General features: G+C 38.4%; 1 long non-coding RNA gene across 1 annotated transcript; it reads left to right on the top strand.

Annotated features, from left to right (window-relative positions):
* Positions 1–17,326: 17,326 nt before the first annotated feature.
* On the top strand, positions 17,327–17,952 carry LOC141634458 (uncharacterized). Its single transcript, XR_012539190.1, has 4 exons — positions 17,327–17,386; positions 17,486–17,617; positions 17,717–17,826; positions 17,906–17,952. It is a non-coding gene; the product is annotated as an uncharacterized LOC141634458 (long non-coding RNA).
* The last annotated feature ends 9,427 nt before the right edge of the window (positions 17,953–27,379 follow it).

Genomic DNA, 27,379 nt, shown 5'->3' with positions numbered 1-27,379 from the left:
TGCAAAAGAAAACATAATACATGCACACATACCATAAGATTCTCAATCAAATGGTTGTTCAATGTTCTTTTCGTTTACTCGTTTTAAACGAATTTACTTGAGGTTTGATCAATTGGGTTCACCGGATTAGAGACTTAAAATCTACAAGATAGTATAACATTTAGTTTTCGTGAAGAATGTAAAATACCTCTAACTTGAGTGGTCTAAACCAACCACCAAGTTATCATAGGAGTAGGTACAACCTTTTGTTTTAAATCATATGAGTGATGCCTTCTATGTTTAAACATAGATGATTATATTCTTTGAAAACCAAATTTAGGTACATTTTTCCCTAACGAGATCATTTCTACTCTAGCTTTATTTCGATACAAAAATGTCCTATGCTAGACGTCTTACGTTTTATCAATTTATGTAAACTTCTTTACAAAGAAATGACTCATACTTGGTACCTCATACCAAGATAGTGGAACTAGCCTATCCTTTGAGTAGATGTCTCCTTCAACTTTGTCCTATCGCATACATCTAGGGTTGCTTCTTCTTAACTCCCACTCACTTTCACATTCCTCTTTGCTTCAACAAGCAAAAATGAATCTTATGAAGACCTCTCTTCAAGTTATTCGTGATATTTTCTACACTTAGTAAGAGTGAATTACTATAAAGTGAGTGCTACATGTGGCAAAATCTCAACTTCTTGCGAAATTGGATTACCTAACCGTTCAATTGTCATCATATGCCTAAACTCTTTAGCGCATAAACAATTGATTTGGCCTTTCTCAAAGTGAGCCATTTGACAGTATCACATTGGAGCATTCTTTGTGTTTTGAAAACTCTTTTCGCAAACTTTTGAATTACTCTTGAGTAATTAAAACTAATATGTCATCATCATGACGAAGGTGTCACTTTCGAAATCAAGACTCTCTTGATAAAATGTGACTCCCTTTTAAACTAATAATAAAAGTTTTCTACATTAAACCCCTTTTTAAATATGTATGGATGTTAAGTTGTATAATAATCGCAATAATTGTTGTAAGCTTATATAGGTGAATAAGTAAATCATGTTACCAATCATTGCTACCGAATTCTTTCAAAGAAACCGCTTTCTATGAAAGAATGAAACAAGTATAATAATAAATAGAGGATGAAAGGAGGATGAAGTGCGCGATGTCATAGTAAATACATTAATGAAAAAGAACGAAAAAATAGGAAAAATTAGCATTCAATGTTTAAAAAACTTGATAAATATTTTTAACAAGTCCATTTATATAATGACCTCTCACTAAATTATATAAATGATTCCAAGATCTGTCTTTAGACAAAAATAGGCATCGCTTGGGCGAAACATCCCATAATTGTGTAAATTCGGTAAGTCAACGCTTGACTAATTCTACCATGAGAACTCTTGGTCGACGGATTTCGACAAACCCATCTACTAGCCCCGGAATACAATACCGTCTTATACCCCGTTGAGTCCAACCAACTTTGGCATGTGATAACCGTTTACCACTCTATTTACCTAAGGTAAAAAGAGAACACCCCGCTTGGGCGAGCATGGCTCTAATGAACAAGGGATTCATAGGTGTTACTAATTGGTAAGGCTAATCTCAATTTTAGTTATGTGAGAGATTTTATCAATTTAGTCATAAATTCCCTATAAGTGAATTAAGTCGGTGAATGTAAATGGCGTGAATTGACAAACGCGAAAATAAAATGCATGTGAGTGGCGATTTTGGCATGCGCGAAAAATAAAAGCAAGCAGGCATATGAATAATCCTAGGATGGCGTCCTAGTTAATAAAAAAATAGGCTATTACATATCGAAAACCAAGTCCTTGGTCCCTTGCCTCTTCATTCCAAAAGTGGCTTCTTCTTGTGGGTTTGGAACACCTTCCAAAAATAGACTCCGTCTCGATGTAAATCAGTCTTTTGGAAACGCCGGTAAGAATAACTATTACAATTAAATTACATAGATATTCCTATTATACATTAATTAATAAAATAAATAAAACTATTAATTAATTACAAACCGACGATATGAGATCGTATTTAAAGTACAAACAAATCGCTATTCCCATTCATTTCGAGTAATAACGATTAAAATAATCTAGGCCATACTAGGTACAACAAGATAAATACTTTAAATAAATGACAATCATTCAATCAACTTAAATAAATATGCTTAAAATGCTGTAAAGTGATGCCAAAATCGCTCTATCTAACAATCGTTGGTATCCATCTCAGTTTTGTGGATTTAATCGATTTTTAACTTGTAAAAATCAATAATTAACTCTTAAATCTCATTTAAGTTCAAACTAATTGTCCATACTGTTTTGGACCTCAAAATTAGTCTTCACTAATTTAATGATGAAAATTAGTTTGATTTGGTGATATTTGATAATTTAATCGATAAAATCATAACTTTTAAGTAATAAACCCAAAATAATTGAAAATATAACCAAAAATTGAAACCAGAAATTTTGAGTATTCTGGAACACTCCCAAGAACACCAAAATGTCATAAAAAATGGACAAAAATTTGGATAAAATTTTATGAAGAAAAAGATTGATATTTATCGGTTTTTAACCACTAAAACCAATAAACATCAAAACAAAGTGAAAACACATTTTAAATTTCACTTTTAACTTTTAAAACATATTTTTAAATGTACATAAATTTATCAAGGGCAGGAACAAATATTTCAAATATATGATTAATTTATTTCACTTTTATCGACTTTTATCTCATAAAATCACTAAACATGCAAAACTTCAAACAAACCTTTGAAATTTTACATACAATCTGTAGAAAATATGCATGAAATACCATAAAAAATTCATGACCCGAATCAACTTTTAACTATTTTTAGTTAACTCTTAACCAAAATACGGCATTTTTGACTCGGTTTTCTACCAAAAAAACATTAAAAATAGCAAAATAACTTCACAAGTCACCAAATTTTGCCACAAACCTTTTGAGATCAATAGGTATGCATGTTCAAAAAATTTCGTGCTAAAACCTCCTTTAACATAATTTTTGAAATTTTCAAATTATCTCATAATTTGTTTAATATGCTAAAAATCAACATGCAAATTACAAGCCTAAGCTCTGATACCACTTGAAAGATCATAGATCCTAATTAGACTCTCTAATTAAAATTCAAATTATCTCATAATTTGTTTTAGTTGATCTATGTAACATGCATGCAATATAAAAGCATATTAATATAAAACATGAGGAAAATAATTTTCCTTACATTGAGAAATGATAGTATTTGGGCACAAACAAGATCACCCATCTTGGTTGTTCTTGAGCTATTCATATTGGCAAGATCCTCCTAGAATCCAAGTCTCCAAAAGAGAAGACCTCCTTACATGATGCACCCAAGAACTTACCCAACAACCTTACAAATATTAACTAGATATTTGGTAAGATTACCCTTGAAATAATATGTGAATAATACTAACTCTTAGTATTAATTTTAATCACTAACTATTAGTAATTTTATGTGTTTTTATTTTAGAGAGAAGTAAGAACTCTTTCCATCTTTTTCTCACATGCAAAAATGTTCAAGTGTATGAAATGAACAAAATGATGGAGTGTAAAAGGAGGGAGAGTGGCCGGGTAGGTGGAGTGTATGAGTGGAGAAAATTTTGCAATTTTTCATGTCCAATACAATTTGTCCATAGATAAGAACAAATTAGATATGAAAAAATAAAGGCATGAGTGTAATGATTATGTTTATAATCATCCATTTACACTCCATTTACACGGTCCAATGTCTCATTTACGGGTCAATTTTGGTTCTTATTTTTGTCGCACAAATACGTGTAAATTTTATTTAAACATCATTTTATGTTTAAATGCTTCCCGATTAATTTTGTCCAAAACACTCCGTAAATATACGTGTACTGCTACACATATATTTTATGTAGCAATACTAATCACATTAGTTAATTAAAACTAATTTAACAATTAATTACTTAATCATTAATTCCCGTCTCAAATAATTTATTATTTAATTATCGCATAATTAAATAATAATTTCCGCGCCTCGAGTTCACAACTCAATATCTTTCTAAATTGATTAATCAACTAACTCTTAGTCAATTTATCAAGGGACTAATTAAACTGTATCTCATACAATTAATTAGTTTTTGTGTTGGGGTTCGTTCCTTTAGGTGTGACCGAAAGGGATCGGCTGAACACTGCCATCTCACGACAGTAACGTCTAACCCTAGTTGGTCAACCGTTACCGATATACGTTGATCAGCTGACTAGTATTGTGAATGAATATCCCATGCATATTCCTTAATGAGATTTAATAATATTATCACGCACTATTATGGAGAACAAAACTGCAACAGCCCCAGCCATGTAGTATTGCGTTGGAATTTGGTTTACATTCAAAGGTACGTCTATAGTTTGACCGGGAGATATAACATTTAACTACCTGTAAATATTTTTACGTAACTACCATTTAACCCAACAATGATTAAATTATGGTTGTTATTCTAAAGAAGGAGATTTGTTGCATCATTGAGTTGATTATGCAAAGTAGATATTACTGTTTTCTTTTACCAATTGAAAAACAAACAGGTATGAATTAACAAAATCTAAAAACTCTCAGTCCCAAGTATCATATATATATATATATAAACTTCATATTGGTTTTATTTTCCTAAAAAAACAACATTGTCGAGAGCAAGGGTTAGTTTCCATTGGATGGTGTATTTTTCTAGAAGTAGGGCTTTATTTTTTCACTTGGTTGGATAAATTTGAGATAAGTTTCGGAGACAATAATCGATCTTTCAAGGGATGAGATTGTTTTAGATCATGTGTGTGAATAGGGAAGAAAAATAGGGGTCTGCGTGAAAGATTTTGTTTCAAATGAGAAGATGGGGGCCAAGACTATTGTTAGAGAGAGAGAGAGAGAGAGAGAGAGATGGGGGGTCATAAGCAGCCCTAGCCATGTAGCATTGCGTCGGAATTTGGTTCACATTCAAACGTACTTCTATAGTTTGACCGGGAGATATAATATTCTAACTACCTCTAAATATTTTTACATAATTACAATTTGATCCAGCAATGATTAAATTATGGTTGTTATTCGAAAAAAGGAGATTTGTTGCATCATTGAGTTGATTATGCAGAGTAGATATTATTGTTTTCCTGGACCAATTGAAAAACAAACAGGTATTAATGAACAAATTCTAAAAAACTATCAGTCTAAGTATCATATATATAAACTTCATATTGGTTTTATTTTCCTAAAAAAAAGTATTTTATTAATCAAACACTCTTTTATTCTTATGTCAATATTATGTTAACGAGAATTATTTATTAGATATGCGGCATACATAAAATCTTAGACATGAACGATGTACTCTATGTCTATATTCCATTTTAATGTGAAATTTATCAAACATTATTTTAATATCCGTGCAACGCACAGGCAAGAAAACTAGTCAATCAGTAATGGCGAGCTACATCGACTCCGACGAGTTTTAGAATAACCTTGAACAACGTGGGTGATGCCGGTGGTACGCTGATTCGTGCGCGGGGTTAAAGACGAGGACAGAGGAAGGAGAAGGGGAGAATAGGTGTTAGGGATAGGACGATTCCGCTGGCTTGTTTGACCGCCGTCACTTGTGCGGCTCGACGGTGGCGCCGACGTGGTTGTCATTGGTGTTAGTCGGCATCATCTGGTGGTGGTGGCTAGTCGTCGGCTTTTGGTAATAGATAAGGATGAGGGAGATGAAGGTTATGTAAAAGAAAAAGAATGAGGGAGAAAAAGTAAAATTGTGGTTGATTTTTGGCAGATACACGTGAAGATTATTAATTAAGTTGGTCTTTTAACTCGTTCTCACCGTTCTCACCGAATGATCGTTAGGGTCCTGTGAGAACGGTGAGAACAATAAGGGGGCGTTTGGTATGGGAAAGGGTAAGAGAATGAAATCAAGAAAGGGTAAGAGAGGGAAATGAATGGGATCACCCATATTATACTTGGGTGTTTGGTTGACAATTAGAGGTAAAGGGAATTAAAAGCCAACATGCACCACCTCCACCACCATTACCCACCACCTGCCACCATTATCTACACCGACACCACCACAAGTAGCGGCGCCGACGATCTTCTTCACGGTACCCACGGCGAACCTAATCACCACGCCTCACGCCCTCAACAAACACCACAATCCCGACCCCAAATACCTTATTCATTCTAAAAAAATCCACCACAATCCTTCAAAAACCCCTCCCCCACCCCTTAAAACACCAGATCTGGTGTGGCCGGCATCGGGCGGTTACAGTGGTGGGGCCGAGGAAGGTGTTGGTGGGGGTTGGTGGGGTGGGAGAGTTACTGAAGGTGTTGGTGTGGTGTTTAGTGGTTGAGGATATGGGGTAGCGTGGACAGGCGGCGTCGTTGGTGGTGGTTGTGTCGGCGTCCCTGGTGGTGGTTATGTCGGTGTAGGGTGTAGGTGGCAGTGGTTGACGGTGTGAGAGGGTGTGGTGGGTGTTGGTGGGAGTGGTGGAAATAGGGAGTAGGAGGAAGAAGGGATTATGGGGTTATGGACTTACCCAAGGGAGGGAGGGGTAAGGATGAGAATGGGTTTGGGGGTATTGGGGGGGCATGGGTTACTCTTTCTTTGTGTCAAACAAACCACAACAAAAAGAATCAACCATTTTTATTCTCTTTTCCTTTCCTTATTCCCCCAACCAAACGCCCCCTAAGTGGTAAACTGGTAACAAATAAATAACCTCTCACGCTCCTACCATGTACTTCGTATAAACGGTTATTAATTTTCACTTATTTATTTCTCTCTCCTCTCCTCAACCACTGAAACTTTAAGCTCTCTTCACATTCCTCGCCTTCAAACGTCAATTACTGTGCACAAAATCTCAATCAATTAATCAAATTACAATCATAGTTACATTAATTAGATAGTTAATTGATTAATTTAGGTTGAATTACATTTAATTCTTCAGTATAATTATGTTTATTAAGAGGAGAGAGAGCGGAATCATCATCGTTAGATCTCTCAAAGAACTGACTGCTGGAATCGTTGATCATCCGTAAATCGACGGAATAATCCTCGTACTGCAAATTATAACCTCCACTACCGGTGATACTCGAAGAAATCTCGATTCAAGTACCGCAAACGCTTCGTCTAACTAAAGATTCGTCGCCAGCAGGAACTATACTCTGGTGACATAATATCCACGGGATTACCTGAGTTAATCTCTGGCGAGCTCCGCTCGACTATTGCTTTGGTGTTCGCTGGAAAATGTTGCGCCTCGGATAACGGTTAAGCAAGAACGGTGTTGTTGCTGGTCATTTTTTGTTTGGAACGATGTCGTTGTTGAATAAAAAGTCAAATTCAAGTGTCGTATAGGAGAGATCGTCGCAGCTATTTGAGGTAGAGTTGAGGATTGATCACGATGACGAACGTTCATTTTAATTTTTCGATTGAAATTAAGATGCAATCACTTTTGGAAGTTGAACTAATTTTAAGCTCACTGCTGGTTCGTCATTTTAATCTCGTAACTACTCCGGTTTAGAGGTATAGTTATTTGTTGAGCTAATTTTAAGCTCAGATTTTTATTACATACATTAATTATGTACGCCTATCTAGATCGCTGATTTGGGTATTTAGAATAATATTTCGTGTATTTAGTTATTTTGTATTTTTTGTTATCGTATGTCGGAATAAAAGTGTACCTAAACTGGAAACAAATGTACCTATATTGTTAAAAAATGTATCTAGATTTTATGTAAGAAAGTGTATCTATGATAGTTTAAAGTGTATCTGAGATTTGGTAAAAAAAATGTATTTATAATTCATTTAAAAAGTGTATCTACGTTATTAAAAAGTATATATAGAATTTTAGTAAAAAGTGTACCTACGATAGTCAAAAGTGTATTTGAGATTTGGCAAAAAAATAAAAGTGTATCTACATTATTAAAAAAGTGTATATAGTAGAAAGTGCACCTACGATAGTCAAAAGTGTATATGAGATTTGGCAAAAAAAATTGTGTATCTACATTATTAAAAAGTGTATATAAAATTCTGATAAAAAGTGTACCTACGATAGTCAAAATTGTATCTGAGATTTGGTAAAAAAAAAAAGTGTACCTTGCATATATATATATATATATATATATATATATATATATATATATATATATATATATATATATATAGATTGAATCATGTGAGCGCCTTCTTAGGGTAAGGCGACACCTTCTAAACCGAATCGATCTAATAACTATAGACGCACTTGAGATCTTTGTGTCGTGTCCTATTTAATCATACACTCAAAGCAAATGCTTGTAAACAACTTCATTTACGACATTTCACTCTCTCTCTCTACTCTCTCTCTCTCTCTCTCTCCTCGTCTTTTTCACGCATTAACTCCACTCTCAACACTCAACTACCGTTTTTCGATTAAATTCGTTCATCATCGCGAATCACACGCATTCATCACCCGATATTTTGATCGCGATCGTCATCATCATCATCATCTCTGTTCGGTCGTCCTTTTTCGGATCTAGGTATGTGATATTCTCGTTCGTATCACTAATTTCCTTCATTTTCGATCAATTATTGTAGATCTACTTTTTTCAGACGCTTTTCAATCTACTATTTGTTTCGATAATGTATTACTAAATCATTTTCATTATAATGCGAGTTTTAATCATCCTCGAAGAATTATCCGGTCGATCTAACGCAAAGAAAATCAATTTCGAGCATTTTTGATCTACTATTTGTATGTCTGTTTCGCTCTCTTCAATACTTACTTCGTCAATTTTTGTTTATTAGGTTTTTCTCATTGTTCATTGCTTAATATGTTTCGTTTTTGTTAATATTGTGCTTTTTTGTTGTTGTTGTTGTTGTGGTGCTCTGTTGATTCTGCAATGTCGACATAGGTCTGTGTTTGTGTATCATGAAACTTGGAGGTGATATTGTGAATATTGATCGATGTGTTGTTGTTAAACCTGAGTTAATTTTGTGAATTTTGGAGTCGTTTTTGTGAATCGTGGAATATTTTGTGAATCGGTGGAATATTTTGTGAATCATTCTCATTATAATGCGGGAAGTTAAACTGTGTTTGTGTATCATGAAACTTGGAGGTGATATTGTGAATATTGGACTGATGTGTCGTTGTTAAACCCGAGTTAATTTTGTGAATTTTGGAGTCGTTTTTGTGAATGCGGTGGAATATTTTGTGAATGCAGTGCAATATTTTGCGAATCATTCTCATTATAATGCAGGAAGTTAAACCTGCCTCATGATTGTCATCTTTTTATGATGAGTTTATGTGAATGTTTGTCTAAAGCATAGACCTTATCTTGCGAAACCTATAGACCACTTTGTCCGTAGTTGGTCATTTGTAAAACTTCATCTGAATGCTTTGCCTTGTTTTGATATGGCTTTTAATCCTACTTATCTGGAATGTACTTATACGAAACATGACATTTTGTGTATGTGTATGAAATGTATTACTTATTATGTTTTAGTTATTTTCATTTTTTTTTTGTCTGAACTGTGTTAGTTATTTATATGCCTAGGTCAATTGCTCCTGTCTGCGTATACATTGCCAACTATGGACACTTGGTGTACGGGTCGGGTAATCGATATATTTGAAGAGCGAGTTTGAGCTCATTAAATGGATATGCTATCTTCTTGGAGGACGACTTCTTTGTTGTAGGGACTAATCTTGGTAATTTGAAATATAATTTAGTAGCTACATTCCTATTACGCATGGGTACACTTTTGAGTCTTACAAATGTGTTCTTAAGGTATTACTATGCTCAAACTCTTGCCTCATCTCGTACAATTCCTTGGGTTGTATTAAAACGGAATTTTAGGTTACCTTTCTTTCCATGTACTAGTAGAAAGAATATGTATCATAGATGAAGATGATAACGATGAAGATCGATCCCTACAAACAAGTCTTTCTCACGACCTATATTTTACGCCATATCCCAACATTTGTGTTGCTCATTTAGCCCGGCCTTCTAGTTGTGACGGTTTCCTGGCTAAATGAGCAACACCAAATGGTGGGATATGACAGAACATATATGCCATGAGAAAGACTTGTTTTGGAGGGATCGATTATCTTCATCGTCCTCATCTTCATCTTTGATATATTTGCTTTCTTGTACATCTAAAGAAAGCTTGCCTACAATGCCCTTATAATACAACACAAGGAATTGCTGGCTTATTTGAATATGAGGACGGTAATACCTTGTGAACACGATTGTAGGACTTAAAGTTGTACCCTTGCGTGATAGGGAATGTAGCTACTCAATTATATTTCAAATGAACCTATTATGTTTAGTTGTCGGTCGGTGTACTTAGGTCTATCACCGTTAGTATTTAATCTTACTTTTGTATACTTGCTAAGGCACCCTTGTATAAATATGTAATCAGTAGTTTTCTATTTCGGATGTTGTATCAACATAATGTATGAATACTATGTTCCATTAATGAAGTTTACTTTCCTTTTATTTTGACAATCCTCGAGCATATATCTTTCATAATAACTTTGAATACAACTTTCATAATAATTTAGGCGGCATGCACTTGATGAGATTACATTACGTCTCTCGATCTTTTGTAATGTTGATTCATAATTACGTGAATCCTATACTTGATTTTGTGAATCTTGGAGTAGTTGTTGTGAAACCTAGATCTGCCATTGTGAAACTTATTCATTTAGTTACTAACCTACTATGCGTTCCTATTATTATTTTTTAGTGAATTATGGAGTCTTGGTGCAAAGGGTGTGTCGTTAATGCTTTTGAAGAAGACGAATCGTCATTTCGTGCGACTTATGTCCATCAAAAACAAAATGCAATCGGTTTGTCTTTTAAGGAAGGCGATTTGGCGGAAGTTAAATTATCTTCCCCTCGCTATCACTCACAACATTACATTTTTCAATATTCAAGGAGTTATGCATAATATATTTTCTAAACTTGATGCCTTTGAAGACAAGGCAAATATGGCTATTGTGTGTGTCGGAATTGGTCTCGATTATTTCTTATTCATCCCAATGCTCCCGGTGTAACCGCTGCATATTGGCTTTCTCTTGAAATCAACCATGTGGAGGGTATTCTAATTATTCATAGGGGTGCTAACCTAATCTTCCAAACGTGCAAATGTTTGTTTGTGATAATATGTCACTAAATTCATCCTTCATTTTCACCAATATAACCATCCAAGTGCCATGAACCTTCTGAATGCTATTGATCGCGCTACAATTTATGAAAACTTCCGTTCTTTACCTCCAGTGATGTCTACTGAACGAGCCACTGCAATTGCTATTGCTGTCAACTTATTACGCAATTGTATAGATGCATGTTCTATTGATTTACCTTCTATTATGGACCTATAGCCTACATTTGTATCCCTTTTCCTAAAATACTATCTTTGTAATTTTCGGCATTGAACGTTGCTATCTTGTTTGCCGTGTTCTATTGTCGATAGTTTATAAATATAATGTATGACTACTACGTTTTATTAATGAAGTTTGCTTTGTGTTCTTTGTTTTTTGTGAATCCTTGCGTTCCCTATTGTTTCATAATAACTTCGAATGACAATTTCAATAATAACTTCAATAATAACTTCATGCCCGTTGACATTTCCGGCCCCTCTTTGTTAACCCCGTCCCCCAAAAAGGGTTCACCCGTCCTCTCCTAGGGTGTCTTTTGGTCTTGTCGTTGGTCGAATGACTATGTACAAGGGAAAGGGTTTAGGGTTGGGTTAGGCGGTTCCGCGGTAGCGGATCCGCCTAACCCAACCCTAAACCCTTTCCCGTCCCGTTTTAGGACACCCCCCCTCATCGTTAACCCCGTCCCCCAAAAAGGGTTCACCCGTCCCCTCCTAGGGTGTCTTTTGGTCTTGTCGTTGGTCGAATGACTATGTACAAGGGAAAGGGTTTAGGGTTGGGTTAGGCGGTTCCGCGGTGGCGATCCGCCGCCAACCCAACCCTAAACCCTTTCCCCGTCCCGCTTTAGGACACCCGGCCCCTGCTTAACCCCGTCCCCAAAAAGAGTTCACCGTCCCCTCTTAGGGTGTCTTTTGGTCTTGTCGTTGGTCGAATGACTATGTACAAGGGAAAGGGTTTAGGGTTGGGTTAGGCGGTTCCGCGGTAGCGGATCCGCCTAACCCAACCCTAAACCCTTTCCCGTCCCGTTATAGGACACCCGACCCCCTACTGTTAACCCCGTCCCCCAAAAAGGGTTCACCCGTCCCCTCCTAGGGTGTCTTTTGGTCTTGTCGTTGGTCGAATGACTATGTACAAGGGAAAGGGTTTAGGGTTGGGTTAGGCGGTTCCGCGGTAGCGGATCCGCCTAACCCAACCCTAAACCCTTTCCCGTCCCGTTTTAGGACACCCGGCCCCCTGCTGTTAACCCCGTCCCCCAAAAAGGGTTCACCCGTCCTCTCTTAGGGTGTCTTTTGGTCTTGTCGTTGGTCGAATGACTATGTACAAGGGAAAGGATTTAGGGTTGGGTTAGGCGGTTCCGCGGTAGCGATCCGCCTAACCCAACCCTAAACCCTTTCCGTCCCGTTTTAGGACACCCGGCCCCCTCGTTAACCCCGTCCCCAAAAAGGGTTCACCCGTCCCCTCCTAGGGTGTCTTTTGGTCTTGTCGTTGGTCGAATGACTATGTACAAGGGAAAGGGTTTAGGGTTGGGTTAGGCGGATCCGCGTAGCGGATCCGCCTAACCCAACCCTAAACCCTTTCCCGTCCCGTTTTAGGACACCCGGCCCCCTACTGTTAACCCCGTCCCCCAAAAGGGGTTCACCCGTCCCCTCCTAGGGTGTCTTTTGGTCTTGTCGTTGGTCGAATGACTATGTACAAGGGAAAGGGTTTAGGGTTGGATTAGGCGGATCCGCGGTATCCGCCTAATCCAACCCTAAACCCTTTCCCGTCCCGTTTTAGGACACCCGGCCCCCTACTGTTAGCTTATTTTTGAATCCTATAGCTTATTTTGTGAAACTGGGAGTTTATTTTGTGCATCTCAGGTCTTATCCCTGGATTCAGACTATATACATTTTATGAATCTGGGGTGTTTATTTGTGAATCTGGGGTGTTATTTTGTGAATCTCAGGTCTACTCCTCACATTCAGACTATATAACTCTTATGCCTTATTGAAAAGAATCCTTGAGGTTATTTCGTGAAACTGGAGAGTTATTTTTGAATCTCGAGTCATATCCCCCAAAATAGACTATATAAATCTTAGTTCTTATGTTTTGTGTATCCTTTCGGCTTATTTTGTGACGCTAAAGATGATTATTGTGAAACAGGCTACAAGATGAAGCGACCATCACAAAGTTGTGCAAGCAAGCGCTTCGCTAGCAAAAAAACAGAGGGTGCGTTCAGAGGGACTGCCTACAGTGAGGACTCGAATGTCGCCAAAAGGGTTGTACAACTTTATGAAAGATACGGAAAATCCACCGAGCGATCGGCCAGATTCAAGCTATAAAAGACATGGGCTTTGGCGGTGCATTAATGATTGAAGCAGACAAGGTTCCCGGGGACCTTGCTTATTGGCTAGTGTCCAATTACAACCCAAAAAGTGATGGTTATTTGACAAAAACTCCTGTATTAGAGGAGGACATCCATCTTTGCATGAACATTCCAATGGGTTCAAGACCTGTTGAGGAAGCGTCACATGTGGATAAGTGCCACGCTTATTTAGCTACGTTGGAAAACTTCCGAAAGCAATATCCACACAAATATATCGATGATCACCACGTCTTGAACAAATTATCCATGCAGAAAGATGGTGGAGATGACTTTAAACGAAATTTCATCGTTTACATATTCTCGTCTCTGTTGGGTGGTGTGCAAGGGAATCGCGCAAGTTTGAGGATTTTGAAAAGTTTAGGTGATACTTCACGATTCCGGAATTCAATTGGTGCAATTTCATCAAGCAGTTGGTGACCAAGTTGAGTCTTGGCAAAAGGAGGAGTGGAGAGATGTCAAACGCTTGAAAGGAGATAATTTTTTTGGTGGACCCATTATGGTGCTCGTGTACATTTACTTGGACCGTTTCGTCTACAAATCAAGATTGGTCGTAAGAAAGTTTCCAACTTGTTGTAATTGGACGAAAGAAAAAATTGCAAAAAGAATTAAACAGAGTTGAAGGCAAAAAAGGTTTGGTCGAAGGTTACTGTGGAGCCTCCCTTGTCATGAGCTACCACACACTCGCACCCGCACCTCGGCCACCGGTCACAAAGCTTGAGCATGTTCATCCAAATCAACCATTGAAGAAGGCATACCGGATATAGTGGTCGACATTCCACATTGCGGTGACAAGGAAACCGATGGCCTTAGTGACGATAAGTGTGAGATTGTTCACAAACTTCTTGACGCCGCAAAGGTAGCAGCTGCGGCTTTCGCTAAAATAGATCTCTTGCTATTCAAGCTACGAACAAGCTACCTTCCTCGGCGGGTCTCTACTATGGTGGCAGCCGTTAATGGTATTGCGGACGGGTATATTTCATCCCAACAGGATGAGTTTGATGAGAATGTTGGGGATGAAGAAAATGCCGATGATGGGAATAAGGAGGAAAATATAGAGATGGGTAATAATGAGGATGCTAAGAAGGATGAGGATGGTGAATCAATTTGGACAACGTGGTCAATAATATCGTTGGAAACACGTTATCCATGGGAGCGAATGTTGTGGAGAATGATCACGTTGTTAATGACGATGTGGACAGGATGGGTGGATGGTCCGACGCTGATTTACGTGCGGCATTGGAAATTATGGATGACACTTTTGTACCGATTAAATTGCACCGGATCCCAAAGTGACAAGCAAACCCATTCGGAAACGTCGTAAACCAAGATTGCCAACCCCATCGATTGCCTACGGTGGAGGTCAGCGCTGACGACGATCATTTTTGTCTTACGAAGAAGACAGTCTATTGATCCTCGGTCCCGGCCAACACCAACACCAACACCAGTTGTCGAACTAGCCGAACCCCCAATTGTTATTGATTTACACGATACTCCAATGATTCCGATCGTCCGTCCACCATCTCCCGAAACGTGTGTGGAAGAATCGAGCAATTGCACGAAAAACCATTGGTCACTCACCTGCATTCGTCGTCGTCATGGAAACCGTTTGTCGGGTGATGAAACCACCGGTCCGTGCCGAAAGCGGACGAAGAGGGACCAGGTGAGGAAAGCATACAAGGTGAGGAAAGAATAGTTCATGTCGAGAGGGAAGAGGATGAGGGAACCAGATTTCCTACATTATCGGTACCATCGGTTTACGATCATGTTGATGTCACTAATGTTGATGTCAATAATGTTGATGTCAATACTCCTGCTATTGTGCGTCCTAGAAGAGAGATAATTCCAGTTTGCCTATCGATCTCCGTATCTCCAAAGAAACATCGGTGTTATTATTGCTTTTAATAGGGAGGAGAAAATACTTTGTTGGATTTCGGGCTTTGCTCAACAAGAGAACAAAGGTATTTGACTATGACCTTGTTTTGTAAATCTCAGGTCTCATTTTGTGAATCAGACAATTTATAAATCGTAGGGCTTATATTGTGAATCCAATAGACTATTTTGCGAATCTGACGGCTTGTTTTGCGAATCTGATTGTTTTGATTGTTGAGTGCAGTGATATTCTTTTTCAAAGTAACACTCAGAGATTGACAAGGAGCATGTTGAGGACTATACCTGAAGGTGATCGAGTATGTTCTGAAGTCAGTAAATATTTGGTGTGAGATCCTAAACAATAATGAGAAGTTGAAATCACCGGATTCTCCTGTTCGTTTATTTGTTCCATACTCCAATGACGGTGTTAGTTCCCCCGGGTTATCTGGAAAATATTGATGTTTCTTGATTCAATTAGTTAGTTTTGGTTTGGTGTTATTATGTTTTGTGAAACCTATTTTCATCTTTATGTTCTTCTTTTCATTTCATCTTGTCTTGTTTTCAGATTTGCACTCCAATCATGTCTACATCATGCCCACCGTTCTTCTTTTGTTTCGACCTTCGATGGAATAAATTGACAGTCATAGACCCTATGAATGGAGTAGATGTTAACTATTCTGATTATGTGCAACCTACGGTGCGTCTTTTCCTCCATTTCTGGTTATGCAAATCTGTGAATTCACGATCAAAGTGTTTGACAAGCATGTAACACATCCACATAATTAAGTGCTAATTTAGGTTGTGTCTGTGCAGAAAGACAGGCTCATTAATTGGGTTTCACCAAGATTCGCAGCAGTGGCTGACATGATGCCTGAGTTGTTTATCCCTCCTTCAATTTTGAAGTCCGTGAAATGGATACCGTCTATTTGTTTCACTGTTGGAGCATTACAAAGGGAACAAAACCGATTTGTCCTTTAATTATAACTTCACGTAAGATACCTTTACTTAACCTTGTGAACTTTGAGAGTTAGATTTGTCGGACACAGGTTAATTTCACTGAAACACAGGCGCCGATTCTGTGAACTTTGGAATAATTATAAGGACTTTTTGTTTTGCATTTATAGGTAAGTCAACTGAAACGCTATGCATTGAAGTTATGCCTTCGAATTATGACCTCCGGTGACAACATGTTGAAAGCTACTGTCGAACGAAGTGCAGAAGAGTGGAATTGTGTGCCTATGTATGACCCATTCCCTTATTAATCATGTTTTGTGAATCTTAGATGTTATTTTTGGTTTTATCTGTTGTTCTTAATTTCTGAATCGTTGGTCTTATTATGTGAATCAAATATCTTGATTTGTGAATCACAGATCTTAAGCTGTCTTATTAATATTTGTCAGGGGCTACCGGCGTCTACCTTATTCTGAAGACCACCTTGTGAAGGTTATTTGGCACCGCAAAGGAAGAGATGTCATACAGTAAGTATTTTTCCCCTTTACTTTTATTTTTTTGTGCTTTTCCCTTGCCCCTTTACTTTAATTCTAGTAATGTTTCTTAATGTGCCTTACTACAGCGAGGCTATGGTGTGTACTGAGTGGATGGAAGTCACACGAGCGGGTTTATCTACGCTTAGACCGCGTCAGTGGGTTATGGATCAAGTAAGTAGTCTACTATCAGCGTTCATTCCATTGTATTATCTGTAATCTTTTGTTTCATTCCTAATATTGTTTTTTTAGGTGATTGATATGTTTGGGATTAAGACGACACTTCATCGACCAGATCTTCTGTACTTGCCATCGACTGTCATCGTGGTTAGCTTTGAACTTGTTTTAATATTCAAGTATCTTGATTATCCCAAATTGATATGGTTTGTAAAATCACCTTTTGTGGTATGTAGAACTGTACAAAGAAGAAAAACTCTTGTATTTGGAATCAATACATCAGTGGGACATACAAACCGGTGAATGGTGCCACAATCCGAAAGGTCTGGTCCCTCCACAATATTTTTTTTATTATTATTTTTTTTTTTTTTTGTGGTGGACATGTAGGGCTGTAAATTGGAGACTAATCTTTATTATATCAGGTTTTTATACCGCTGATCAAAGACAAACATTGGTGGGCTTGTATATGCGATATGGATAGTAAAACGAATTACATCCTCAACTCAAGCAACTGCGTACAGTCTTATGATGTACATAATACAACCATAGACATGGTATTAATTATTTGCCTAATCTAACCCTTGACAGTTTGTGAATCAGAGTATATAAAACATTTTTAGTGTATAATCAGTATTAACTCGAAACATTTTCAGGTGGCCAAATTATCTCCTATTTTGGCACGTAGTTCCCCGTCATATTATCCCATGCGGTTTCTGCACTCTCACAGGGTTATAACTCTCAGAGTTCCTCAACAATCAAATAAGTAAGTTATTCCCTAATGTGTCTGCTTTACGGAAATTAAATATTGTTTACTAAACAGTTGAACACTATACTACATTCAGTTTTGATTGTGGAGCTCACGTGTTGAGGTATTTGAGTATGTTGGACCGTGATCTCGGTGATTGGCGAGAATCCAGGACAATTATCGGTAAGAAACAAGTTGAACAATATACGTACATGAAATCTGTATTTGAAACTGTGTTGTTCATTAATTTCAACTATAATTTCTTACAATTGCGAGAGAATGCCGTTTTCGAAAGTCCGTAATGATGCAACTACTTTCATGGGATGCAAATACTAGAACGGTGCAGTCCGGTTCTTTAATAACTTTTGCATATCAAATCCCCATTCATTCATAGTATCCGCGATATTTTGAATAGTAGCGAGCCATGCTTGTCCGTGTATATATTTTGAAATATTGTATGTGTTTTACGATATAGGAGTATAAGTAGCAAGATGTGCTTGTCTATGGTGGTGATATGATGTGAAGCGGGAGAGATCGTTCTTGATGTATGCTTCTCTGGTTGGGAATTTATTCTTCACGATTGTCTTTGTGAGCGTGTAGTAGAAACGGGCAGCATTTATTCTTTTGCTTTGTGAGTTTTGGGTGTTATGCGATGTATACTTACTTATCTCTGGTTGGTTCGTCGGAGGCATTTGTCCCTTATGCGTGGGATTTAACTTGTGGTGGATACAATCAAGTATTTTGTTAGTATAGTATTAGATGGTATATGCAGGATCTATCAAGTATTCTAGTGAATATGTTATTAGTCATTTAGTTGGGTGCTAATCTGCTTATTTAGTAGATCTCCGTTTGTAATAGTTGACTTTAATCAATGGAATTGATTAGTTCTCTTGAAGTTGTGAAATTTAACGTGGATGATTTATAAAGCGTCTGATTCGCAAAATTAGACCTGAGATTCACAAAAGAATGTCTGAGATTCAAAAAAAAGGGGACGATATTCACAAACAGATGGATTCACAAAATAAGTCGATAAAATGAGACCTGAGATTTACAAAAAATAAGAATGTCTGAGATTCAAAAAAAAAAAGACGATATTCACAAAAGATGGATTCACAAAACAAGTCGATTCACAATATTAGACCTCGGATTTATATATTGTCATTCACACGGTAAGATTCATGAAATAATATTTAAATTGTGTCGTTCACAAAATAAGACCGTTTAGCCAGTTGACCGTTCCTTTCTAATAAGATTACGAATCTTCCTAATAATCGCGAAAATTAGACCCAGGATTCACAAATTAATACCAACAAATAAGATTTCCAGGTCTTTTGTACATATTAAGATTTAAGATTCATAAAAAAACCTCTTACATTCACACAAGAATCTCTCAGATTCACAAAAATAAGATAAACAAATAAATATGTTGCCAAACTAAAAGACTGCTCCAGGATTCACAAATTAAGATATGTGATTCACATAACAAGACCCAGGATTCACAAATTAAGACCTGGGATTCTTTTTGGATTAAACCGTCATTTACATACCTGTGTTAATTATTTACCACACATACACATTTCTAGACATTTCTACACATCGTGGCAAGTGCCATGAATGTTGTTATTTACAACGTTTCACACAAAACATTCATTCATTCTCTTTATTTAAAACGTTTCACACCAAACACATTTCAACTCTATCCATTGCATCTGATGCATCTCTTTGTTTCATCAATCGGTTTGTTTCTATATAAATAGGTTTTGTTTCACATCTCTTTGTTTCATTCTCTTTGTTTCATTCTCTTTATTTAACCCTCCATACCCGTCTATCCCGAAACTTCAAACTTAATCCATAGTAAATTCCCTCTAAAACCATTATGTCTTCTAATAATTCATCTGATGCATCGTATGAATCTGATGGCTATGAATCTGATGGCTATAAATCTGATGGCTATGAATCTGATGCATCCTTTGATTCAGTAGAAAGTTTCGGACGCCGTTCCGAAATATCGTACGCCAAACCTGTGATGTGCATTCTTCATAATTTGCCAAGCACAAGAGATGGGTTTGGAAAGGAAACTCTCTCATATGATCTTAACATATTAGTAGAAATTATTCGGGGTGCTGGATTGAATTTAGTTCAAGCTATCCACCCGGCTATTACTGACAATGGGACGTTCAAGGGACATGCAATGATCGAGTTTGGAGGGGGAGATGAACGCAATTGCTTCCTTCAAGCGCGCAAACTGGAGCGCGCTTTTTATAATAATGAAGCTTCGAGGTGGTGGTTTGAAAACGTTAAACCTCCGTCCGGACCATATTTATGGGTTGCTAATAGAGATGATTTGGGACTGGTCGCATATTTGTATGCGAAGGGGCCTTCCTTTGAGTTCGGGACAATTCCGCTTGCATGGGAGAACGACCCGGTGGATTGGGTTGAAGGTGATAATGATGTTTTCAGTAATATTCGTTTTGAAATCCGCAACTACTTTCCGGATTATTAATTTGTACTGTACTTTTTTTTATAATGTTGGTTATATTTTATTAACTTCAAAGATGGTGATTTGGTTGAAGGTGATAATGATCATTTTACTTTTATTCTATGTATTCATATCCTATGTATTCAATTAGAAAAAGGTCATGACGAGTTGCGGATTTCAAAACAATCCGAAAAGGTAATATGAGGCACTTACAGAATAGAAGATGTACTTAGGCATTTTCTATTTAGAGTCCCTATCTTGTTTGAAGGTAATAAATGTGATTTATATATTGTCATTCACACGGTAAGATTCATGAAATAATGTTTAAATTGTGTCATTCACAAAATAAGACCGCTTAGCCAGTTGTCCGTTCCTTTCTAATAAGATTACGTATCTTCCTCATAATCGCGAAAATTAGACCCAAGGATTCACAAATTAATACCAACAAATAAGATTTCCAGGTCTTTTGTACATATTAAGATTTAAGATTCATAAAACAACCTCTTACATTCACAACAGAACCTCTCAGATTCACAAAAATAAGATAAACAAATAAGATGTCCATATTTTTGGAAACGAATAAATAATTGTAACACCCCCGTACACCAGAACGCCTTACCAAGGACCATTCCAGTATATGACGGTGTCACCATCTCGGTTTCCCGAGGAGGTAGATCAAATTAGACAATACAAGAACAATATTATATCATTAGAGAATCCGTTACAATACCATTCTATTCAAGTTCCCTAAAACACAGTTCAATTACAACACTTGTGATTCTACATCTCTAGACCAGTAGCGTGATGACTCGATCCCTCCAATCCCAGCAGCAGTAATCAACAATACCTGCTAAGCCAACTGCTCACCATCCCCGAATGGATCACCGCAGACACCACAAAACAACACGGGGTCAGTACTGGCTAATCAAATATAAGGTAAAACAATAAAGTAAATAGCTGATCATCCACTATCCCAACTCACCACCTCGTATACACACCGACTACACACGGAGTGTGTAGTCCTGCCAGATTACCCATCGCAACAGGTAATCCTCGCCGCCAGTGGGTGACCGCAGCCCATCCCCACCTAGTCCGGCTCCTCACGAGCGACTAACAATCCCCTGTCCCTTAATGTGCACATCCCCTCCCGTGGCGGGTTCCACGGAGGGCGAACTAGGGTGTGAAGCCACTCCCGCAAGTGACTCCACCACAATCTCAATCACAACATCACAGCTGTCACACGACAACGTCAACACTACCACAAACACTATACTCCGATGATCAGCGGATAGCCATGATTCACAATACAATCATAGAATTCAATTCAATTAACAGTAGACTGAGTAGGGAGACCCTACCTCATAACAAAGCATGAAAGACTTCCATCTATAGCCACGCACAACTCCATTAAGCACCCTAACAATGGTAACCACATCCTATTACACAACTATACTCAAATAATCATACAAAAGGACACAAGGCAGCAACTTACCTAACCTTGCACATCGGTGACGACATAGACAACCACCATTCACGACCACCTCGCTCCGCGAGTCCCGACGTTCCCATGGTAGGGGTTAGGCTAATTCCTTAGAGGTATGAGGCTATGGAGTGATTGAGTAGGGTGATGGTCTAGGGTTAGAGAAAGAGAAACTGTCGAGGAAATGAGAAAATAGAAATAAATCTCGCGAACTCGCATTTATAATAACGCGTCGACAGCAGTCATACTCGGTCGAGTATAAGAACACTCGGCCGAGTAGACTCCACTCGGTCGAGTATTGGTGATACTCGGCCGAGTGGCCTCCGCTAGGTCGAGTAACTAACCTATACATCTCCTATTATTACCAGTCTGATCCTACGCTATCCATCCCTGCGGTCTGCTTGGTCAATAAGTCGGTCAACAATGTTCCTAAAGATCCTGGGTGTTACAATAATATGTTGCCAAACTAAAAGTCTGCTCCTTTCAACATTGTCAGTGTCTTCTTCAATCATCATATCTATTTCTCAAGGCTTAAGAAGACTCTTTCCTTCATTATTCATCCTCATCCCCTTCCTCTTCTACTTCTTCGTCCGCTAGCTCTCCCTACGCAAAAGACACAGCTGGAATTAGAAAGATGTTTACAAACATTAAATGTACAATAATAAAAGTGAGGAATTATATCAGGTACTACATACAATCAGTCTCATTTCTGTGATTCACAAATAAAGATATGTGATTCACATAACAAGACCCAGGATTCACAAATTAAGACCTGGGATTCACAAAGCAACCTTTGGGATTCTCAAAATAAGATAAACAGATAAATAAAATACTTGATTAATATCAGATGTAGTTGCGTAGATGAATGCAAACCTGGTTCACTGGAGGAAGGTCTGCAAAATCATATGGACAATTCCTTTTGTCGTGGTTGCCCTTGCGCTTACAGTTAGCACACAACCTTTTTGCTTTTTCCGCCTTCTTGATTGCCTTATTTTTCTTGCTCACCAACCGTTTACCACAGCCTTTGTTCCTAGACACATTAGGCGGTAAGATGTTGGTTTCTTCTGGAACCTTGCAGCCCAGTAGAAGCTCAATCTGTTGTTGTTTTGTCAACGGTTGAGTGTTTCCCTCTAGTTTTGTCCTGAATTCCTTGATTAACTTGGCAAACTCTCTCACATCCGACTCTTCTTTCCTTTTGAGCATACCAACAGATTAATCGAATCTCGGACCACACCACGACATTCCAATCTGTTTTGTACTGGTATTGTTGTATTTCTCTAACAGATTCCCATTCCAATCATAAACGTCACTTTTGAGTGCATTCTTGCTCCACCTTTGCAAAATATATTTATCAGGTATGTCCTTAAACTTTCCCGAACAAACCCAAATGATGTGACTGCATAAAATACCTCTCCTTTCAAACAGTTTACATGTGCACCTTACATCATTCGTGCTTCTACTTTGCACTCAACCGCAAATTTTAGTCCTTTCTTTGCATCCTCAACTAACGACACTTCAAAGTTCGTCACGGGATCTCAGCGGAGTGTATCCAACCAAACTGCAGGTATTTATTGAAAGCTTCACCTGGTTTTGGAACTCGTAGAACATCGCATGGGTATAGCTTCTCACCGCTTGTGTCTCCCATTTTGACCCATACAAAGTGTTTCGAGGGATTGAATTCGCATTCTCCTCTTCATGGAGCTTCAAAGCGAGTGCATTTGGTGGTCAGTGGCGCTTTCATAGCGCACCAAGAACTCAGTTAATGTCCCGTATTTGTTTTCAAACCGCTTAAAGAAACTATTAGCACTCTCTAACCTTTGTGTAGTTCGTAGTAAACCGCCCATTGGCACATTTCTGAAATAAGCGGGTATCCATGTGTGTCTATCAGCGAACTTCCCATTCAACCACGTATTGTCTTCCAAGGAGAAATCGTTCATGACTTTAAGCCACTTCTCTTCAAATTCCCCGGGCTCCAGGTCATCGTCCCATACAACACCGTTCAGACGGGTTAAAAAGTCGGTATCTCTACAAATTTTACTCCCAACCTTGTCGGTTATTTTCTTCATGATGTGCCACATGCAAAACCGATGTTTATTTGTTTTGAACTTAGCTGCAATGAACAAAATCAAATTATCGACCGTCACCATCATTTTATAATAACTAAATTCACGCAGTTTCACATAACAAAGTCATACGATGCACTATTATGTAAATCTCAAGTCTTATCCTCAGATTCGGACTATACATCATATAGCTTATTTTGTGAATCCTATAGCTTATTTTGTAAATGCGGGGGTTATTTTGTGAATCTCATGTCTTAGCCTCGGATTCAGACTATATAAATTTTGTGCCTTATTCGCGATATAAGTACGTGAAACATATTTTTACCCCAGTTTCACAAATTCATGATCTAGTTTCGCATAATAAGCACTATGATTCACATAAACAAAAAACCAAACAAATTATTACAACCATTCTATTGTCCAGTGCCAACTAGAATCAACAAAACAAATGTAGGATTCACAATTTAATATGAAGTTTCACAAGTTAATAGGTACGAATTGCAAATTTGATAAACATACCGAACTCGCTTTAATTATTCCCGGGTCTTAAATCGGTGATTATGTAGTTGGGCTCTTTCCCACCCATAGCTTTGCTTTAAATCGGTCAAATACCCACATGAATGACTCATCGTTTTCATGTTCTATAAGCGCACATGCAAATGTGATTGACCTTTTATGATGGTCAATGCCCGTGAAAGGCGTGAACGTCATGTTGTACTTGTTTGTACCATAAGTTGGGTCGTATGAAACTCCATCCCCAAACAGAGCATACGCTCTTTGCATGTCACAATTCGTCCGTAAAAATCCTTGTCAATGCATTCTTGGAATCTTTTTCATACACAAAGTGGAGCCCTTTTGTTTCAGCTAGGGTGTCTAAGCGTGATTTGAACATTTCCCCATCATGACTGTTCATTAGACACTTCATTTCCCTCTGAAATTTTTTGAATTGCTTGACTGTTGCCCCGACATTTTGAAAACCACCCAATTGTTGAGTACATAGTTGGTGTGTTAAGCTAGGACCAACATTTGCTTTTGAATTGCTGACAATCATTTGCATATGAAATTCATTGATATTTTCAGCAAGTTTCTCAAATTCCTTATGTAACACCCAGGATCTTTAGGAACGTTGTTGACCGACTTATTGACCAAGCAGACCGCAGGGATGGATAGCGTAGGATCAGACTGGTAATAATAGGAGATGTATAGGTTAGTTACTCGACCTAGCGGAGGCCACTCGGCCGAGTATCACCAATACTCGACCGAGTGGAGTCTACTCGGCCGAGTGTTCTTATACTCGACCGAGTATGACTGCTGTCGACGCGTTATTATAAATGCGAGTTCGCGAGATTCATTTCTATTTTCTCATTTCCTCGACAGTTTCTCTTTCTCTAACCCTAGACCATCACCCTACTCAATCACTCCATAGCCTCATACCTCTAAGGAATTAGCCTAACCCCTACCATGGGAACGTCGGGACTCGCGGAGCGAGGTGGTCGTGAATGGTGGTTGTCTATGTCGTCACCGATGTGCAAGGTTAGGTAAGTTGCTGCCTTGTGTCCTTTTGTATGATTATTTGAGTATAGTTGTGTAATAGGATGTGGTTACCATTGTTAGGGTGCTTAATGGAGTTGTGCGTGGCTATAGATGGAAGTCTTTCATGCTTTGTTATGAGGTAGGGTCTCCCTACTCAGTCTACTGTTAATTGAATTGAATTCTATGATTGTATTGTGAATCATGGCTATCCGCTGATCATCGGAGTATAGTGTTTGTGGTAGTGTTGACGTTGTCGTGTGACAGCTGTGATGTTGTGATTGAGATTGTGGTGGAGTCACTTGCGGGAGTGGCTTCACACCCTAGTCGCCCTCCGTGGAACCCGCCACGGGAGGGGATGTGCACATTAAGGGACGGGGGCGTTAGTCGCTCGTGATGAGCTGGACTAGGTGGGGATGGGCTGCGGTCACCCACTCGGCGGCGAGGATTACCCGTTGCGATGGGTAATCGCGGGACTACACACCCGTGTGTAGTCGGTGTGTATACGAGGTGGTGAGTTGGGATAGTGGATGATCAGCTATTTACTTTATTGTTTTACCTTATATTTGATTAGCCAGTACTGACCCCGTGTTGTTTTGTGGTGTCTGCGGTGATCCATTCGGGGATGGTGAGCAGTTGGCTTAGCAGGTATTGTTGATTACTGCTGCTGGGATTGGAGGGATCGAGTCATCACGCTACTGGTCTAGAGATGTAGAATCACAAGTGTTGTAATTGAACTGTGTTTTAGGGAACTTGAATAGAATGGTATTGTAACGGATTCTCTAATGATATAATATTGTTCTTGTATTGTCTAATTTGATCTACCTCCTCGGGAAACCGAGATGGTGACACCGTCATATACTGGAATGGTCCTTGGTAAGGCGTTCTGGTGTACGGGGGTGTTACAAAGTGGTATCAGAGCCGACGATTTTGGAACCTGAACTAAGGAAAATAATGAACATAGGGTGTCAATTAAAATGAACCTGGTGTATGTACGTTGGGAGCCCCAGCCGATGCTAGATTTTGGGTGAGTAGGCGCCCTCATTTCAAAATCATGGCCCCATCGGACTTAAACCAGACACGGGAAAAGGGTAGCTAGTGTGAGTTGTGGATTGCTAAGTGTTGTGTGCTGTGTGTATCTATAGTGTGCGTACTTATTAATAGAGCAATATAAGTTAGTTAGAGGTGTAGAAAAGTGGAAGTGAATATGGAATTGTTGCAATGTGTGATCAGTGACAACTGAATCAATTTGTTTTATTTGGAATGTGTTAGGTGTAAAATTATTGGATTGCAAATGTGAATAAGGTGTGTGTCTGGTGGTTAGCGGAAGTAGAAATGATGTGATATAGAACTAAACTTGGTAATTACCATAATTGGATTGTGACATGTGCCTTATGGGTACAGTAGAATAGTTTCTTGATATAGTGAGGGATAAAGTGAAAGTAATGATTGTTTAGAGATGAATGTGCAGATATACGTGTTGTTGTGTGTTTACGTGGTAGGAATCAGCTTTAATTGTGACGAGCCGGAATCCCGGAACTCCGAACGATATTATTTGGTTTTGCAGGAACGGTGAAAAGTTACGACTCCTTCCTTATTTCGAAAATTAGATTGAGTAGATGCGAGTACTCGACCGAGTGGACCAAACTCGGCCGAGTGTCAGGTTACATAACCAAGTGCCCATTTTGTTAGAATAATAATCTATTCTGGTCCTCAAAACTCGACCGAGTAAGAATGGTACTCGACCGAGTATTGCACACTCGGCCGAGTATCGTAAGAACTCGACCGAGTAGTGAACACTCGTAGAGTATTCCCAACACTCGACCGAGTGTTCTTTGTGAGACCAATTGCGGGTTATACAAAAACCCTAAAGTCGTGCCTTTCTTTCTTATTTCCGCCTCCCATCTTCATCTTTTCTTCTCTCTAAAACTCCATACTCCTCTTCTCTCAAGCTTTTGGGTAAAATCTTGGTGCCACACTTGTCCTTAGTTGCCCTAACTCAGTTTAAGGTAAGATTTA

Source organism: Silene latifolia, chromosome Y, assembly GCF_048544455.1.
Source record: "Silene latifolia isolate original U9 population chromosome Y, ASM4854445v1, whole genome shotgun sequence".
NCBI classification, from domain to species: domain Eukaryota; kingdom Viridiplantae; phylum Streptophyta; class Magnoliopsida; order Caryophyllales; family Caryophyllaceae; genus Silene; species Silene latifolia.
The sequence above is the reverse complement of the archived record's forward strand: the minus strand, read 5'-3'. Positions and strand labels throughout refer to the sequence as shown.